Raw genomic sequence first — 18011 nt, 5'->3', positions numbered from 1 at the left:
AGAAAGAAACTTGTTACTGAATCATATCCATGGTAGAATAGCCCTTCATACGCATCCTGTCTATCCAGCCAACCTGACAAGATATAAAAAGGCAGACTGCGAAAGCCCTGTTTCATGTAGAGACACGTACAATTTTAAATACAGGAGCATTAAAAGCAGCCGCTATGAAGAAGCAATGACGCTGCTGCAATGTGGTGATGGAAATAAACCTGCCTACTGCTGTGAGGACTGAAAAGGCACAGTGGCTGCATTCCACCTCGTAAATCTCCTGCCTATCAAAAATGTGCACTGTAACCCCTCACCAACCAATAAGGCATCAGACCTTGGCCTAAAACAGCATCCCTCTGTTTCCCCCTTGTTCTTACTGCATTTTCACATAGTGCGCAGCAAAAGGCAAGGAACAGCTTGGCAAGAGGCCAGTAGGGACTGTAAGATTTCAATGTATTGCATTTTCTGTAGCATTAGTAAAGTGCCCTGCATTTACGTTTATCTAATATCTTTTCACCTTGAAATGGGAGCTGCAGATGCTGGGATAGTTAGACTGAAAGGTCTGTCTAGTGGCACTGCAAGCCTTTCCTCATGTGCTGCTGAAATTTTACCAGCTGACTTCCCACAGCAATACCCCTTCATAATTCCGAGTGCTGATCCTTCCACTTGTCACAGCAACAGAATACAGCAAAACTATTTGTCCTTCTCTAGTGTTAGGGGGACAGCAGGGTAAAGAGTATCGAGGTCTGCGTCTGGTTCCCTGTGCACCCCTCTGAAAGGTACCCCTTGTGTTATTGGTTCCCATATATCACACCCACTAGTTACAATACTTTCTCTAGTATAATACTTGTTTAGTTATAATGTTCTTACCCGTATAGCACCCTCTCAAGGTGCTCACTGGTGAGGCAGCTGTTAGTGGATAGAGAACAGATTTGGGAGTTAGAACTTCTGGGCCCTATTACTGACTGCAACACTTGCTTGCTGAGTGACTTTAAGCATGTCATGTTTTAACCTCTCTGTGCTTCAGTTACCCCATCAGTAAAATGGTGATAATAATGACCTACCTCCCAGAGGGCCTCTGAGACGTATTTAGGTAATGTTTATAAAATGTTAAGTATTAATAGGAGTGCAAGAAGAGTTCAGGCTCTGTGCTTCTTTCAGTCCTTGGACTTGCTGCAATGAGGTGGCTAATTATGTTGGTATTTTTTTATGATCTGTTCTGCGATATGTCCTCTAGGACTTGTACTGAAACCCACTGTGATGGGTTGGCTCACAGAAATCCCCTTTGGGACTGCCACCTGATGTGCTGAGACTACCTCTGAGCCTGTTTTCTCTGCCAGCTTGGGACTTCAGTGCCCTGCCTGGTTGTGCCAGGCATGCTAGCCTGCTACAAACACAGACCCAGGTCTGAACCACATCCCCCAAAAGCTGCAGGCTTAACTGAAAACAGCTTAAGAAGTGTCCCTGTCCTTGACACTCAGATGCCCAACTCCCAGTGGGGCCCAAACCCTGAGTAAATCTGTTTTACCCTGTACAAAGCTTATACAGGGTAAACTCATAAATTGTTCGCCCTCTATAACACTGATAGAGAGATATGCACAGCTGTTTGCCCCCGACACACAAGTATTAATACATACTCTGGGTTAATAAGTAAAAAGTGATTTTATTAAATACAGAAAGTAGGATTTAAGTGTTTCCAAGTAGTAATAGACAGAACAAAGTGAATTACCAAGCAAAATAAAATAAAACACCCAAGTCTAAGCCTAATACAGTAAGAAAGTAATTACAGATGAACTCTCACCCTCAGAGATGTTCCAGTAAGCTTCTTTTACAGACTAGTCTCCTTCTAGTCTGGGTTCAGCAATCACTCACACCCCTTTAGTTACTGTCCTTTTTTCCAGTTTCTTTCAGGTATCCTTTGGGGATGGAGAGGCTACCTCTTGAGCCAGCTGAAGACAAAATGGAGGGGTCTCCCCGGACTTTATATAGTGGGTGGAAACTATATCTTGTGGGTGGAAACCCCTCCCTCCCACTGTGTAGAATCCCAGCTACAAGATGGAATCTTGGAGTCACATGGGCAAGTCACATGTCCATGCATGACTCAGTTCTCTACAGGGACGTTCTGAGGAAAGCTCAGATATGGATTGGCATCTATGAAGGTCCATTGTTCACCAAGTACCTCCATTTACTTGAATAACCTCTTCACACTATGTTGATCAAATCTGCCTTAGATGCTTTCTACAGCAAACACTTTAAATACAAACATAGAGCCAAAGCTCATAACTTCAGATATAAAAATGATACATGCATACGAATAGGATGAACACATGCAGTAGAACATAACCTTTGAAAATATATGTTAAATGGCATATCTAGCATAAAACATATTCCAGTTATGTCATATTTACATTCATAAGCATATTTCTATAAAGCATTATGAAGTGCAACATCACACCCACCAGCTCATGTCACATAGATCCCCACATGGCCATCAAATAGAAGTCACTTTCAGTCACTGATAACCTGAGCTACAGTTAAACCAGTAACTTAAATGTGAAAGACTCCATATCCCACTCTCCCCTGCACCTGAACTAACCAGTTACAGGAAGCTTGACTTTCAATAGGTGATTACAGAAAAGGTCTCATGCTTCCCTGTTGGACTTTCACCTCTCTTATGAGAGGGATCCTTTGGGGGTATATATAGGATAACTGTAATTAGTGTCCTTTTGAGAGAAAGCAATAACAAGCTTCATGTCTGGAACAGTAGCTCAGAAATGCAGAAGGATCAGCCACATCCTTGGAGAATGCATGGTGCTGTGATGAAAGAATTATGCCAGCTATAGATCTTGTGGGGAAGCTGCTCAGAAGCTGCTATTACCAGCAGGAGAGTGAGTTTGTGTGTGTGTGAGAAACCTGGATTTGTGCTGGAAATGGCCCAACTTGATTATCATACACATTGTAAGGAGAGGTTTCAGAGGAACAGCCGTGTTAGTCTGTATTCGCAAAAAGAAAAGGAGTACTTGTGGCACCTTAGAGACTAACCAATTTATTTGAGCATGAGCTTTCGTGAGCTACATCAACATCTGATGAAGTGAGCTGTAGCTCACGAAAGCTCATGCTCAAATAAATTGGTTAGTCTCTAAGGTGCCACAAGTACTCCTTTTCTTATTGTAAGGAGAGTGATCACTTTAGATAAGCTATTACCAGCAGGAGAGTGGGGTGGGAGGAGGTATTTTTTCATGCTTTGTGTGTGTATAATAAGATCTTCTAAACTTTCCACAGTATGCATCCGATGAAGTGAGCTGTAGCTCACGAAAGCTTATGCTCAAATAAATTGGTTAGTCTCTAAGGTGCCACAAGTACTCCTTTTCTTTTTGTGAATACAGACTAACACGGCTGTTACTCTGAAACCTCTCAGATAAAGTAAGTCAAGCTGTACTGGGGCCTCTCCACATAAAGGGAGAGCCATATTGAGTCAACTTCTTCTAAAGGAAGATGGGCCATGTCAAGTCCAACCAACCATCCACATGAAACTTCTCCGTAATTATTCCTCACCAATAAAGGAAAGCAAACTGCACTGAGTTCACCCCCAGAAATGAAGGTGGGCCATATTGAGTTGGCCCCTATCCATGTAAATGGAGGTGAGGTCCATTGATTCCACCTCCCATAACTAAAGGAAAGCTATTACATTCCTCCTCCCAACATAAATGGTGGCAAGGTATATTGATTCCACCCTCCATAAATGAAAGGTGAGCTTTATTGGATTTTCTCCAAAATAATTTCCTTGTATGTGCCTCAGTTTCCCTGTCTGTATAAAAAAGATAATAATCCTCACACAGCTGCTAGAGGTTGGTGTGGCTTCATTCACAAATGCCTGCAGTGTGCTATCTTGGTGTTGTCTTGCTATGATGAAGTCCCGTAAGTCCTGGGAATGCCAGTGGAAGTGGTTAGAGGACTGGTGCTTATTGCCCAATATACTGTAGGCCAGGACAGTTTCAGGAATGAGGTGAATGATATGCTCTGTGTTTTAGGCGGGATGGGCCTATATGCTGCCACTAAGCCATCTGCCAGAAGCTTCCTGGGAGCCCATCATGATCCCCTTTCCTCTCTCATTTCTCCTACTCTCTCCCTCTCCCTCCACTAACAGCACATTGGGTTTAACTGAAGAGAAAGCTGCCAAAGGCACCCCACCTCAAAGTCATGCACTGGTGCAGGAATTGGAATGTTTGGATTGTGACTGCTTTCATATAAAACAACTGGGAGGCAAGTGCACATCTGTAAAGGGAATTGCTGAAAGCCTGCTGCCCATCTTTGTATGGAGTTGATTGCAGTCCTCTGCAGCCCAGATAGTCAGTGAATGAGCAAAATGGGGCTCCTCTAAGATGGAGCTGCACCAATCATACCATGTGATGTGCTTCTGTTGGCAGTAGCTGCCAGAGAGAAGAAGGGCAGAAGGGGAATCAAATAACTGGAGTAGAGAACATACCAAATTTAGCACACTCTGACCTCATGCTGCCTTGAGTGCTCCCTGCCATAACCCCTGCCCTTCTTGAGGGAGGCAGAGAGGAGCTAGAGACCACTCCCAAAAACAGGAACCTGAGTGGGAGTAGAGAACAAAGGGGGCAGGACAGAGGCGAGGCTAAGGGTTGACTGCTCATGTCAGATTTTCAGATGCCCTGACTGAGTTCCCATGCACCCAGACATATGCGGCTTATCTAGTCTTGGCATAAGTAGGACTAACTCAGGAGGTGAAATGGGAGTTGCCTTTGACTATCCACCTGACCTTTGTTCAGGGCATGCCCAGGATCACATGAGGCAGAGCATGTATAGCCTTCTTGGTCCCAAACCCCATTCCCCAAGCAATCACAGAAGATGAAACATTCCTAAAAACATATATTTTATTTATTTTTACAAAACATCAGTGGGACCAACAGAGATTCCTCTGCCAAAATAAAAATTAAGGAAAAATTACAGATTGTACAGTCTAACACACATGAGTCTCCCTTTCAAAATTCCCTTTATTCTGCGTTGCCTGGGGGCCTGCACCCCCCAGAAGAATATATACAGCCTCCAGAGTGTTGAAAAGCATAGGACAGAAAAGGGACATCAGTGAGGAAACAAATATAGGTTCCCCACTTCTAGTTCCCCACCCAAAATATCCCCAAGGAAATATATTGACTTCCCCATAGTACCATAGTACTCCATCACTGAGTAGTCATTCCCTGTTACCCCTGATGAATAGTATAATCTCTGGGGAATCCACTGGAAAAGGTAGAAGAGGGCGGAGATTCACTGGGCCTCATGAAGGGGCCTGGTGGTCTGTCATCCTGTCAACTCCACTCCAAGTGATGGCTCCTAGAGAGAAAAACAAAGAGCAAATAAACATTTAAACACTGGAATGCGTTACCTAGGGAGGTGGTGGAATCTCCTTCCTTAGAAGTTTTTAAGGTCAGGCTTGACAAAGCCCTGGCTGGGATGATTTAGTTGGGGATTGGTTCTGCTTTGAGCAGGGGGTTGGACTAGATGACCTCCTGAGGTCCCTTCCAACCCTGATATTCTATGATGGTATGATTCTGGCAATGGCCACAACACCAACAGGTTATACACAAGTCAAAAAAGTATGGAACATCAAAACAAGAATTTCAATAAACACAGAACAAATAATGCAGTCATAGTCAAACCTTCATCTCAAGCACTGCCACTCAAAGGCAATATGCCTCTGGGCACCATGCCCAGTGGTGGTCAGGCAGGGATTCTGGGGGATACTCCTAGCTTGTTTCCATGCTGTCCTCCTGTGTGAGGGTATAGCAAGCTTGGGCCTGGCATAGCCACTACCCCACATAGTATATATGCAGCTACTCCTGCAGGACAGAGCCATATGAGGCAGACAATGTGGAAAATCAAACAGATAAATGGAAGCACATTTACTCTATGGCTCTTTGTCATTATGACAGGTTTCAGAGGAACAGCCGTGTTAGTCTGTATTCGCAAAAAGAAAAGGAGTACTTGTGGCACCTTAGAGACTAACCAATTTATTTGAGCATGTGGCTGGATTTTACTAAAACTAGACAAGCCATTTACAATGCACACTTTGCTTCTCTACAAAAGAAAAAGGACACTAAACTTTCTAAACTACTACATGCTACAAGGGGCCACAGCAATGGTTCCCTCACCCCACCTAGCAATATTGTTAACCTATCCAACTATACTCTCAGCCCAGCAGAAGCAGCTGTTCTATCTCGGGGCCTCTCCTTCTGCCCCTCCACCCCCACGAACATGATACAGTTCTGTGGTGACCTAGAATCCTATTTTCGACGTCTCCGTCTCAAGGAATATTTCCAAAATACCTCTGAACAACATACTAATCCACAGAGGTCTCCCTGCCAACACTACAGAAAGAGGGATTCTAGATGGACTCCTCCTGAAGGTCGAAACAGCAGACTGGACTTCTACATAGAGTGCTTCCGCCGACGTGCACGGGCTGAAATTGTGGAAAAGCAGCATCACTTGCCCCATAACCTCAGCCATGCGGAACGCAATGCCATCCACAGCCTCAGAAACAACTCTGACATCATAATCAAAAAGGCTGACAAAGGAGGTGCTGTTGTCATCATGAATAGGTCGGAATATGAACAAGAGGCTGCTAGGCAGCTCTCCAACACGAGTTTCTACAAGCCATTACCCTATGATCCCACTGAGAGTTACCAAAAGCAACTACAGCATTTGCTCAAGAAACTTCCTGAAAAAGCACAAGATCAAATCCGCACAGACACACCCCTGGAACCCCGACCTGGGATATTCTATCTACTACCCAAGATCCATAAACCTGGAAATCCTGGGCGCCCCATCATCTCAGGCATTGGCACCCTGACAGCAGGATTGTCTGGCTATGTAGACTCCCTCCTCAGGCCCTACGCTACCAGCACTCCCAGCTACCTTCGAGACACCACTGACTTCCTGAGGAAACTTCAGTCCATCGGTGATCTTCCTGATAACACCATCCTGGCTACTATGGATGTAGAAGCCCTCTACACCAACATTCCACACAAAGATGGACTACAGGCCGTCAGGAACACTATCCCCGATAATGTCACGGCTAACCTGGTGGCTGAACTTTGTGACTTTGTCCTTACCCATAACTATTTCACATTTGGGGACAATGTATACCTTCAGATCAGCGGCACTGCTATGGGTACCCGCATGGCCCCACAGTATGCCAACATTTTTATGGCTGATTTAGAACAACGCTTCCTCAGCTCTCGTCCCCTAAAGCCCCTACTCTACTTGCGCTATATTGATGACATCTTCATCATCTGGACCCATGGAAAAGAAGCCCTTGAGGAATTCCACCATGATTTCAACAATTTCCATCCCACCACCAACCTCAGCCTGGTCCAGTCCACACAAGAGATCCACTTCCTGGACACTACAGTGCTAATAAACAATGGCCACATAAACACCACCCTGTACCGGAAACCTACTAACCGCTATTCCTACCTGCATGCCTCCAGCTTTCACCCTGACCACACCACACGATCCATCGTCTACAGCCAAGCTCTGCGATACAACCGCATTTGCTCCAACCCCTCAGACAGAGACAAACACCTACAAGATCTCTGTCAAGCTTTCTTACAACTACAATACCCACCTGCAGAAGTAAAGAAACAGATTGATAGAGCCAGAAGAGTTCCCAGAAGTTACCTACTACAGGACAGGCCTAACAAAGAAAATAACAGAACGCCACTAGCGGTCACCTTCAGCCCCCAACTAAAACCCCTCCAACGCATTATTAAGGATCTACAACCTATCCTAAAGGATGACCCAACACTCTCACAAGTCTTGGGAGACAGGCCAGTCCTTGCCTACAGACAGCCCCGCAACCTGAAGCAAATACTCACCAACAACCACATACCACACAACAGAACCACTAACCCAGGAACTTATCCTTGCAACAAAGCCCGTTGCCAATTGTGCCCACATATCTATTCAGGGGACACCATCACAGGGCCTAATAACATCAGCCACACTATCAGAGGCTCGTTCACCTGCACATCCACCAATGTGATATATGCCATCATGTGCCAGCAATGCCCCTCTGCCATGTACATTGGTCAAACTGGACAGTCTCTACGTAAAAGAATAAATGGACACAAATCAGATGTCAAGAATTATAACATTCATAAACCAGTCGGAGAACACTTCAATCTCTCTGGTCACGCAATCACAGACATGAAGGTCGCTATCTTAAAACAAAAAAACTTCAAATCCAGACTCCAGCGAGAAACTGCTGAATTGGAATTCATTTGCAAATTGGATACTATTAATTTAGGTTTAAATAGAGACTGGGAGTGGCTAAGTCATTATGCAAGGTAGCCTGTTTCCTCTTGTTTTTTCCTTCCCCCCCCACCCCCCGATATTCTGGTTTAACTTGGATTTAAACTTGGAGAGTGGTCAGTTTAGATGAGCTATTACCAGCAGGAGAGTGAGTTTGTGTGTGTATGGGGGTGGGGGGGAAGTGAGAAAACCTGGATCTATGCAGGAAATAGCCCGACTTGATTATGTAAAGAGTTGTCACTTTGGATGGGCTAGCACCAGCAGGAGAGTGAATTTGTGTGGGGGGGTGGAGGGTGAGAAAACCTGGATTTGTGCTGGAAATGGCCCACCTGCTGATCACTTTAGATAAGCTATTACCAGCAGGACAGTGGGGTGGGAGGAGGTATTGTTTCATATTCTCTGTGTGTATATAAAGTCTGCTGCAGTTTCCACGGTACACATCTGATGAAGTGAGCTCTGGCTCACGAAAGCTCATGCTCAAATAAATTGGTTAGTCTCTAAGGTGCCACAAGTACTCCTTTTCTCTTTGTCATTATGTAACTAAAGTAAGGAGGAGAGCATCCTAGTTATACATGGTTATACAATCTTTGGCCTTGTCTTCACTAGGAAAAAGGTGTATTTTAAGATGTGCTAGCTGACATGCTACTGCAGGGGTGGGCAAACTACGGCCTGGGGGACGCATCTGGCCCATCAGACATTTTAATGTGGCTCTAGAGCTTCCGCTGGTGAGCAGGGTCCAGAGCTTGCCCCGCTCAATGCATGCCGTGGCTCCAAGTGGCTCCTAGAAGCAGCGGCATGTCCCCACTCCGGCTCCTATGTGTAGGGGCAGCCAGGAGGCTCCACACACTGTCCCCGCCCCAAGTGCTGGCCCTGCAGCTCCCATAGGACGGGAACCACGGCAGCACGCAGAGCCACCTGTCTGTGCCTCCGCATAGGAGCCAGAGCAGGAACATGCTGCTGTTTCTGGGAGCTGGTTGAAGTAAACGCTGCCCAGACCCTGCACCCCAGACCCCCTCCCGTGCCCCAACCCCCTGCCCCAGCCCTGATCCCCCTCTTGCCCTCCCAACCCCTCGGTCCCAGTCTGGAGCACCCTTCTGCACCCCAACTCCTCATCCCCAGCCCCACCCCAGAACCTGTACCCCCAGCCAGAGCCCTCCCCCACCATACCCAAACCTCGTGCCCCAGCCCAGAGCCTCCTCCCACACCCTGTACTCCTCATTCTGGCCCCACCCCGGAGCCCACACCCACAGACAGAGCCCTCACCCCCTCACGCACCCAACCCCCAATTTCATGAGCATGGCTTGCCATACAATTTCCATACCCAGGTGTGGTCCTCAGGCCAAAAAGTTTGCTCACCCCTGTGCTACTGTGTTAAAATCCCAGTGTAGCTCACGAAAGCTCATGCTCAAATAAATTGGTTAGTCTCTAAGGTGCCACAAGTACTCCTTTTCTTTTAGTGTATACAAAGCAAGGCATAGTTTTAAATGTGCTAGCTGGTCCAGGTAAACTCTAGCCTCTCGCTAGATGGCCAGCTTGTAACTGGTCTTTCCAAAGAAATTGGTGTGCCCACAACGCACTGAAAATTCCTTTACAACCCTGAGCAGCCAAACCCAAGTATCCAATTTCTCTACTATGTACCCATTTCACCAGCTTTCAAAATCCCTCTGAGAAAGGATTTAGTTTGGGTTTTGTATTGAATTTATACAGTGTGCCTCATGTCCTCCCCAGGAGAGTCAGACAAGGTTTGCTCCACACAGCACCAGAGATGCAAATCTCATTCCTGTTTCAGTGCAGCCTTTCAAAGGGGCACTAGTGCCGTTTCCATGGCAGCCACACATATGAGTCAGCTGTAGTTGCCATGGAAACAGGAGGAAATGACTGAGAACCAGGAGAACTAGTCCCAGAGGAAAAAACATGTTAACAAAAAATAAATGAAATAAAAAATCCTGCTTTGAAATTCTGAGGTCTCAGAAACAAGGGAGCAAAACAGAGGTGGATGCAATCACTCTCCCATCATACTGTTTGCTTTCTTTTTTACCTTCTTGGGAGTCAAGGGCAAAGGAGCAAGTACTATCCTGGTGATTACTATGAGGTGAGCTTCTTGAGGTCCTTGGCCTGGTCTGCTGACCCTGTTGGGATGATCTGCACTAATTAATATCTAGCATGGAGCCACAGACTAACACTGGCACTTCAGATCTCTCTTCCCTCCACATTGTCCGTGCCCTGGAGTTGGGGCTGCTCCCAAAGTTTGAAAGTTGTCTTTGGAGAACCCAAGCTTCATCAAAGGGTACAGTGTCCACTATTAAACAGGAGGCAGCATGCACTGTCTGGGACGGTCAAGGTCTTAGTCTGGGAACCTCACGTAACTGCTGGAAATGTTCCAGAATCATAGACGTTAAAGACAGAAAAATCCTACTAGACTACCAAGGGGCCAGGGGAGGATTATTCCCTACAGTCTTTTCTCCAAGGGTGTGTCCAGCCATGTTTGAAATGTACAAAGGAGTTCACAGCTATCTCACTGTCAGGGCATTTTGCTGGAATTTATTGGCAACTTACATTCTTCTTGGAGTGCTTGCACATATCCATTCCAGTGTAGGTGTGTGCTCGCCCCGAGCACAGCCAACGGAAAGTTTTCCCTCCATCTGGTCGGCTCTGATGCCTCCTGGAGTCGCACACTCATCGCGCTGGTATAAAGGGTCCTGCTGACCCACAGCCCCCTTAGTTCCTTCTTGCCAACCAGCTTCGACAGAGGGACAGGAGGGAGGGTGTTGGAATGGACAAGTGCAACAAATCTCAAAGAACAACAGTTACAGAAAGGTTAGTAACCGTTTTTTCTTTCTTCAAGTCCTTGCACATGTCCATTCCAATGTAGGTGATTCTCAAGCAGCTGTGCAGGTGGAGGGTTCGGAGTTTATTGCCATGCTGATTGCAACACCACTCGGCCAAATCCAGAGCTGACCCAACAGATACCAACAGACACCACTGAGAGAAAACTTTCCAGGGGCTGTGCTCAAAGTGAGCGCACACCTACATTGGAATAGACATGTGCAACACGTTGTGAAAAACAACAGTTATGGAAAAGTTAGTAACAGGGGTTTTTTCAGTGTTAAAATGTATTATTATTAATTATTATTATTATTATTATTTCCATACCCCGATGTGGTCCTCGGGCCAAAAAGTTTGCCCACCCCTGTGCTACTGTGTTAAAATCCCAGTGTATACAAGGCAAGGCATAGTTTTAAATATTATTATTAATAATAATAGTAATAATAATAATAATCAGACAAAGATAAAAATGATTAAAATAGAAAAAGGAAGGGTACTGGAGGGTGAGACGAGGGAAGGTAAATCCAGCCTCCATCTAGTGAAAGAAGCGTTCTGAGGTTTCTTTAGATTGAGAATGAAATAGGGAAGAGCACAGGGTCTGAGGTGGAGAGTGACTGCTGAGGGGAGAACAGATGGAGGGAGAGCAAGCATGGGAAGTGAGGTTGCAGAGGTATGGGAGAGGAGATGGAGACAGGGGCAGAGCTAAGGCGATGGGGGAGTACCAGCAGAGTAGATAGTAGGTGGGGCAGAGAGTGTGGGATTAAATGAAATGCGATAGGAAAGGGGAAAGGAGATGGAAGTGAAAGAGCAGAGCACAGGAGTCAAAGTGGGGAATAACTGGTGAGTGGAAATGAGAGGGAGGCTGGGTCAGTTTTGGCACCAATGTGGGAAATGACAGGAAGGGAGAGAAGAGGGGAGATGGAGGCAGGGACAGTATTACAGGAGCAAGGTGAAGAGAAGAGAGGGGAGATGGAATCTGGGGAGAGCACTGGGGCAGGGGCTATGTTTGATTTTCTTAAATATTTCATATGTCACCAGAGTTCCATGACTTTTCTAAAATCAATGGGTGATATATGTTTGTTAGCTAATTCCCTAAACACCCTAAAGAGCAAATCATTCAGCCCAGTGTACTGGTATGCTTACATTTTCCAAGTATTTCTCTCCCTGCTCTTTATCAATAGTTAATAGTGTAAAATCTTCCTTATGTTCTAATTGTCCAACCATTTTTTCATTGTTTTCTTATGGAAGACAGATTTCGAAAATTAACTCAGTATCTCAGGAGTCATTAATTTCATCCGTCTCCTCATTTTGTGATCTCAAGTCCTAACTTTCTGTTTCAGGCTCCCTCTCATTCTGACTGTAAATAAGAGAACTGATCCTTTAGTCTTTACATACATGTAATTTCTATTGAAGTTGATGGGAGTGTATGTGCAAAAGGACTGCAGGATTGGGCCAGAAGACTCTCATTTAAGGGGATAATAAACTGCTCACATTTACTGAGGAGCAGAAAGAAAAAAATCTTTATTTAAAATGTAAATCTCTTCCTGCTGAGGAGAGAACCCAAAAGTCAGCCTTCAGGATATAAATATTTATGCTTTTTGCACGAACAACAGACTTAACATTTCCAATTAATTGTTGATGTTTCAATTTTTCTGGCTGCTGCCGCTTTCACTCAGAATATAGGAAAGAAATATGGATAAGGGGCCCGCTTGATTTGCTTAAGCTCAGATCCCTACCATACTTCCACAGTCAGTAAGATGAAATCATTCCTTGAAACGTTTATTTATTAGTGTTTAACTTATTTTTCTTTGTCTTTTTTATTTCCTGTATTTTGTGTGAAGTGAATCTGGTAAAAGATGTCAGACTAATGCCCAAATACAGAAAATCTCACAGGACAGATAGCATCCAGGCAGCAGCAGTGCAAGTTTTCTCAAATGTGCACACACCCTGCCCTGACAATATTATTTCAGCCCTACCCTGGAAGGACCCCTCTGAAGATGAGAAAAAAGTTCAGTCTCTGTGACTCATTTGGCCTTTGGCCTCTCTGCTGGGACTGCCAACAAGGGGGCCAGTTAGCGCCAAATGTGATGGGTTTTATGATATGGACACCAATTAAGTAGAAACTAGATTGAGACCCACCAAATTTATTTCACATGGGCCAGTGAACAGCTTTCAGTCACTACTGGCCTGGACTGGAACATGCTGACTGTGAGATTAAAGGCAGCAGCCATCCTGTATTCATTCACAGATATCAGAGCTTTTTTTTTTTTTTTTTTACTGAACAAAGGCATTCCAGCCAGGACACGAGGATTGTCACCAATTCTTTTTGAAAAGCACTGTGTGAGGCAGCATTGTGTACTGGTTAGAGCAGGGGTCTGCTTGTCAGAAGACCTGTGTTCTCTTCCCAAATCTGCCACTGACTCACTGGATGAGCTTGGCTTTGGAGGTCTGTCTGTAAAATGGGGATGATACATATCTACTTTTGTAAAAGGCTTTTAAGTCCTCAGATGACAGGTCCTATATAAGTGCAAATCATTAATTATTATCTACCTCCTACTCCTTAATTTCATCCGAGCAGACACCAGAGTTTTGCAGAACAGACTTTTGAAGATCTCCTCTGAAGGATGCAGGTCCAACAGTAAAGCACACCTGCTGTGCTCCGGCTGTATTGCAGCATCAGCACTGGGAAGATGCCCAGGCCAATTCTGGGACTTGAGCCCTCTGACCTCAGAGATATATATTTGAGATATATTTAGCTGATTTTGGAATATTTTAAATCAATTGTAAAATAAAATCTGGACTGAGATTGGTCTATAGAGATGAATAGTTAGGAATAGCAGTGAAGAGACCTTCTTCCTGCAGGGGGACTGACAAAGGCTGATGATTCTAAGCACAGCTGGTTGGGAATTTTTTGACAAAATGGTTTTTTTTCTGTCAGAAAATGCAGAATCATTGGAACCAAAACTGCTTGTGGGAAAGGGTCAGTTTTGATGAGTTTCTCGTTTCGGAAAAAAATTGGAAAAAGAAGTTTTGAAATTGTCACAAGGTCCCATTTGAAAAGTTTTGTTTTTTTGTTTGAAATGACTTTTCATTTTGAAATATAAGTTCAATATAGTATTTTTTGTTAAACAAAAAAGGTCTGCATTGAAACAAAGCGATTTCATTAACCTAAACTGAATTTTTTTCAGCTTGTTGGTAAATTAACATTTTTGAGAGTTTGACTTTTTTTCCAGATTCAGGATAGAAAAACACTTCAAATTCTTGAAAAACATTTTTGGGACAGGAAAACCATTTCCTGGCCAGCTTTATTTTTGAGCAACCTCTGTAGTATCTGCTGGCCTTTCTTTGACTTCTTTCCTTCATCACTTCTCTACAATCTTGTTTTTTACTGATGTCTCTCATTTAATCCTAATAATGATAATCTCCCATTTCTACAGCTCCTTTCTCAAAGGCGATAGGTGTGGAGCTGAGGAAGCAGGAAAATAAAACTTACTAGAGCTGGTAAATTTAACTTTGGAATTGGCTGGATGCAGACAAGACCAAAGGACTCTAGATCAGAAAACATTCAGTGGAGAAGTAGCAGTTAATGGGAGACAGGGGAAGGCAGGTGTGCAGGAGGCAGATGTTGACAGGTAACTGTTCCCATACTCCCTTCCTTGTGGGATACTCCTGCTTAGCCTCCTATCCTGACCACGGGCCAGCACCCACTGTGGGTTTGGCTCAACTTTTCACTATTTCCTGATACTTTGTGAGGACCCAGAAACTGGGTGGGAGGTTGAATCAAGCCAGCAGATGCTCTTTCATATGCTCCTGTCTCCCTAGGTGGCTCTGGCAGAGAATCATAGAATCATAGAATATCAGGGTTGGAAGGGACCTCAGGAGATCATCTAGTCCAACCCCCTGCTCAAAAGCAGGACCCATCCCCAATTAAATCATCCCAGCCAGGGCTTTGTCAAGCCTGACCTTAAAAACTTCTAAGGAAGGAGATTCCACCACCTCCCTAGGCAACGCATTCCAGTGTTTCACCACCCTCCTAGTGAAAAAGTTTTTCCTAATATCCAACCTAAACCTCCCCCACTGCAACTTGAGACCATTACTCCTCGTCCTGTCCTCTTCCACCACCGAGAATAGTCTAGAACCATCCTCTCTGGAATCACCTCTCAGGTAGTTGAAAGCAGCTATCAAATCCCCCCTCATTCTTCTCTTCCGCAGACTAAACAATCCCAGTTCCCTCAGCCTCTCCTCATAAGTCATGTGTTCCAGACCCCCAATCATTTTTGTTGCCCTTCGCTGGACTCTTTCCAATTTATCCACAAGCTTCTTGTAGTGTGGGGCCCAAAACTGGACACAGTACTCCAGATGAGGCCTCACCAATGTCGAATAGAGGGGGACGATCACGTCCCTCGATCTGCTGGCAATGCCCCTACTTATACACCCCAAAATGCCATTGGCCTTCTTGGCAACAAGGGCACACTGTTGACTCATATCCAGCTTCTCGTCCACTGTCACCCCTAGGTCCTTTTCCGCAGAACTGCTGCCTAGGCATTCGGTCCCTAGTCCCTTTCCTCTCTCCGAGGTTGTCTACACTACCAGCTAGGGGTGTGATTCCCAACTCACATACACATATTCGTGCTAGCTTGGTGAGAAGTAGCGCAAGTATAAATAGGGTAATTGCGGTAGCATGGGCAGCAGCAGCTGTGGCATGGTTTAACTGTGCTGAGTACAAATCCACCTGACCCCTGTTGGTATGAACTTGGCATGGCTAAGCCATGCCTCCACAGCTGCTGTAAATGCTACCGCCACTACACTACTGCTTATAATCATGCTAGCTCACTTCAAGCAAACATAAATATATGTATGCGAGCTAGGAATTCATACCCCTAGATCATAATGTAGACATAGCCTAAGGAGACAGGACTTGCCTGAGAGCTGAACAGCTTGCCTGTGATGTGGCTGCTCACCGAGCTTGTGTGTGAGGTCGGCCTTGCTTTTCACCTTCCTGAAGGGTTGAATTTGCTCTCCAAAGGCAGCTCTCACATGTACTGTTGCTATGGAAACAGGATCTGCTCTAAAACCATCCATGCTGCAGTGCAGGGACTGAGGTTCTGTGATACCAGAAGCTTGTTGGGTGTATATCCCACATAGATCTGTGTCTGATGCCTTGCTTATCCGGGCTGCTGTTTGCCCACATTCACTGTACTCTGTGTTACTTTTCTCTTCTCTCCCTGGATTCCTCACCTGGATACCTTCTTCTCTTCATCTCTGCTGTGCTGACTAGGAAAAAAATATTAAATCTCCTATAGAATATTAAAGGTAATCCCTATTATGCAACTCCTAAGAATATGAAGCAAGAGACTATCCTTGTTCCACTGGATGGAGCACAGCATGGAAATGGGAGCTGGGGAAGGACACAAAGGGAATGGTGAGGCTACCATTGTTGGCAGAGTGAAGAGGATGGTGGGGGGATATGGTAAGAAACAAGATCAGAGATGCAGGTCACGGTGGAGTTATGCAGAGCCTTGAAGAAGAGGTCAAGAATTCTCAGCTGGTGAGCAAGTGGAGAGATGCAAAGATGCAGTAGGTGTAAACATAGTGCCTGAAGGTAAAAGGAACTTAGACACTGAATATAAAGGCTACTCAGGCACCAGGTGTGGTGTGCAGTTGTGGTGTTAAAACCATCATTGCCTGTGCCTTGCATGGTGACATCAGCTGGCTGTTTCACCCCTGTGATTGCCTTGATTCTGCAGTGAGACCATGAAGATGGGTCCCACCTGTTTGCCTTTGTCCCATATGACAAATAATTGCATTGTGAAATTGAACCAATAGACCAAGATGATACCTGCCCCTGACTCAGGCACTCTCCACTTTTTGTGGCCCCTTAGGGGCAAGGGCAGCTATGCAGACAAAGCCAGCTCTGTGCTGATGTGGCCTTGGCCTGATTAGTGAGGGAGAGGTACGCTATTTCACAGGTGAAGAATAGCAAGGGAAAACTAGCTGGTGGAGAAGAGGGAGGGAGGAAAGAGAGAAACAGTGGAGCAGTGTAAATAAAGATTGAGAGAAGAGGAAGAAGTAACAAGAAAGAAAAAGTGAAAAGAGACAGGGAAAGAAAGGGATAGATAACAAGACAGAAAATATCATAATGCCACTATCATAATGCCACTATATAAATCCATGGTATGCCCACACCTTGAATACTGCATGCTGTTCAGGTCACCACATCTCAAAAGAAATATATTAGAACTAGAAAAGTTACAGAGAAGTGCAACAAAAATGATTAGGGAAATGGAACAGCTTGCATATGAGGAGAGATTAAAAAGACTTAAGACTCTTCAGCTTGGAAAAGAAATGACTAAGGGATATATGATAGAGGTCTATACAATCATGAATGATGTGGGGAAAGTGAATAAGGAAGTGTTATTTATCCCTTCACATAACGCAAGAACCAGGGATTAGCCAATGAAATTAATAGGCAGCAGGTTTTGGACAAAAGGAAGTACTGTATTTCTTCACACTAGGCACATTCAGCTTGTGGAACTCGTTGCCAGGGGATGTTGTGAAGGCCAAAAGTATGATGGGATACTATGATTTTGGCAATTCATTGATCTTTAAATATTCATGGTAAATAGGCCCAATGGCCTGTGATGGGATGTTAGATGGGGTGAGATCTGAGTTACTACAGAGAATTCTTTCCTGGGTATCTGGCTGGTGAACCTTGCCCATATGCTCAGGGTTCAGCTGATTGCCATATTTGGGGTCAGGAAGGAATTTTCCTCCAGGGAAGATTGGAAGAGGCCCTGGAGCCTTCCTCTGTAGCATGGGGCATGGGTCACTTGCTGAAGGGTTCTCTGCACCTTGAAGTCTTT

General features: G+C 45.0%; 2 long non-coding RNA genes across 7 annotated transcripts in view; one reads left to right on the top strand and one right to left on the bottom strand.

Moving 5' to 3' along the window:
• Positions 1-18011, top strand: part of LOC125639089 (uncharacterized) — a 68181-nt gene that overhangs the window by 23870 nt on the left and 26300 nt on the right. The window contains exon 1 of one of the 5 annotated variants that reach the window (XR_007357379.2): positions 10298-11139. The exons of 2 other annotated variants lie outside the window; for them this stretch is intronic. This is a non-coding gene — a long non-coding RNA (uncharacterized LOC125639089). Of the gene's footprint in view, positions 1-10297; positions 11140-11928; positions 11989-16256; positions 16462-18011 lie in introns of those variants that run through there. 2 more of the 5 variants (XR_007357380.2, XR_007357378.2) reach the window with 2 other exon arrangements.
• The window catches only part of LOC142072565 (uncharacterized), a 32100-nt gene continuing 18957 nt past the window's right edge, over positions 4869-18011 (bottom strand). For both annotated transcript variants that reach the window (XR_012669010.1, XR_012669009.1), the window contains one exon: positions 4869-5343. This is a non-coding gene — a long non-coding RNA (uncharacterized LOC142072565). The remainder of the gene's footprint in view (positions 5344-18011) is intronic.

This window comes from Caretta caretta, chromosome 6, assembly GCF_965140235.1.
Source record: "Caretta caretta isolate rCarCar2 chromosome 6, rCarCar1.hap1, whole genome shotgun sequence".
NCBI classification, from domain to species: Eukaryota; Metazoa; Chordata; order Testudines; family Cheloniidae; genus Caretta; species Caretta caretta.
Note: the sequence above shows the minus strand (reverse complement) of the source record. Positions and strands in the feature narration are given on the sequence as shown.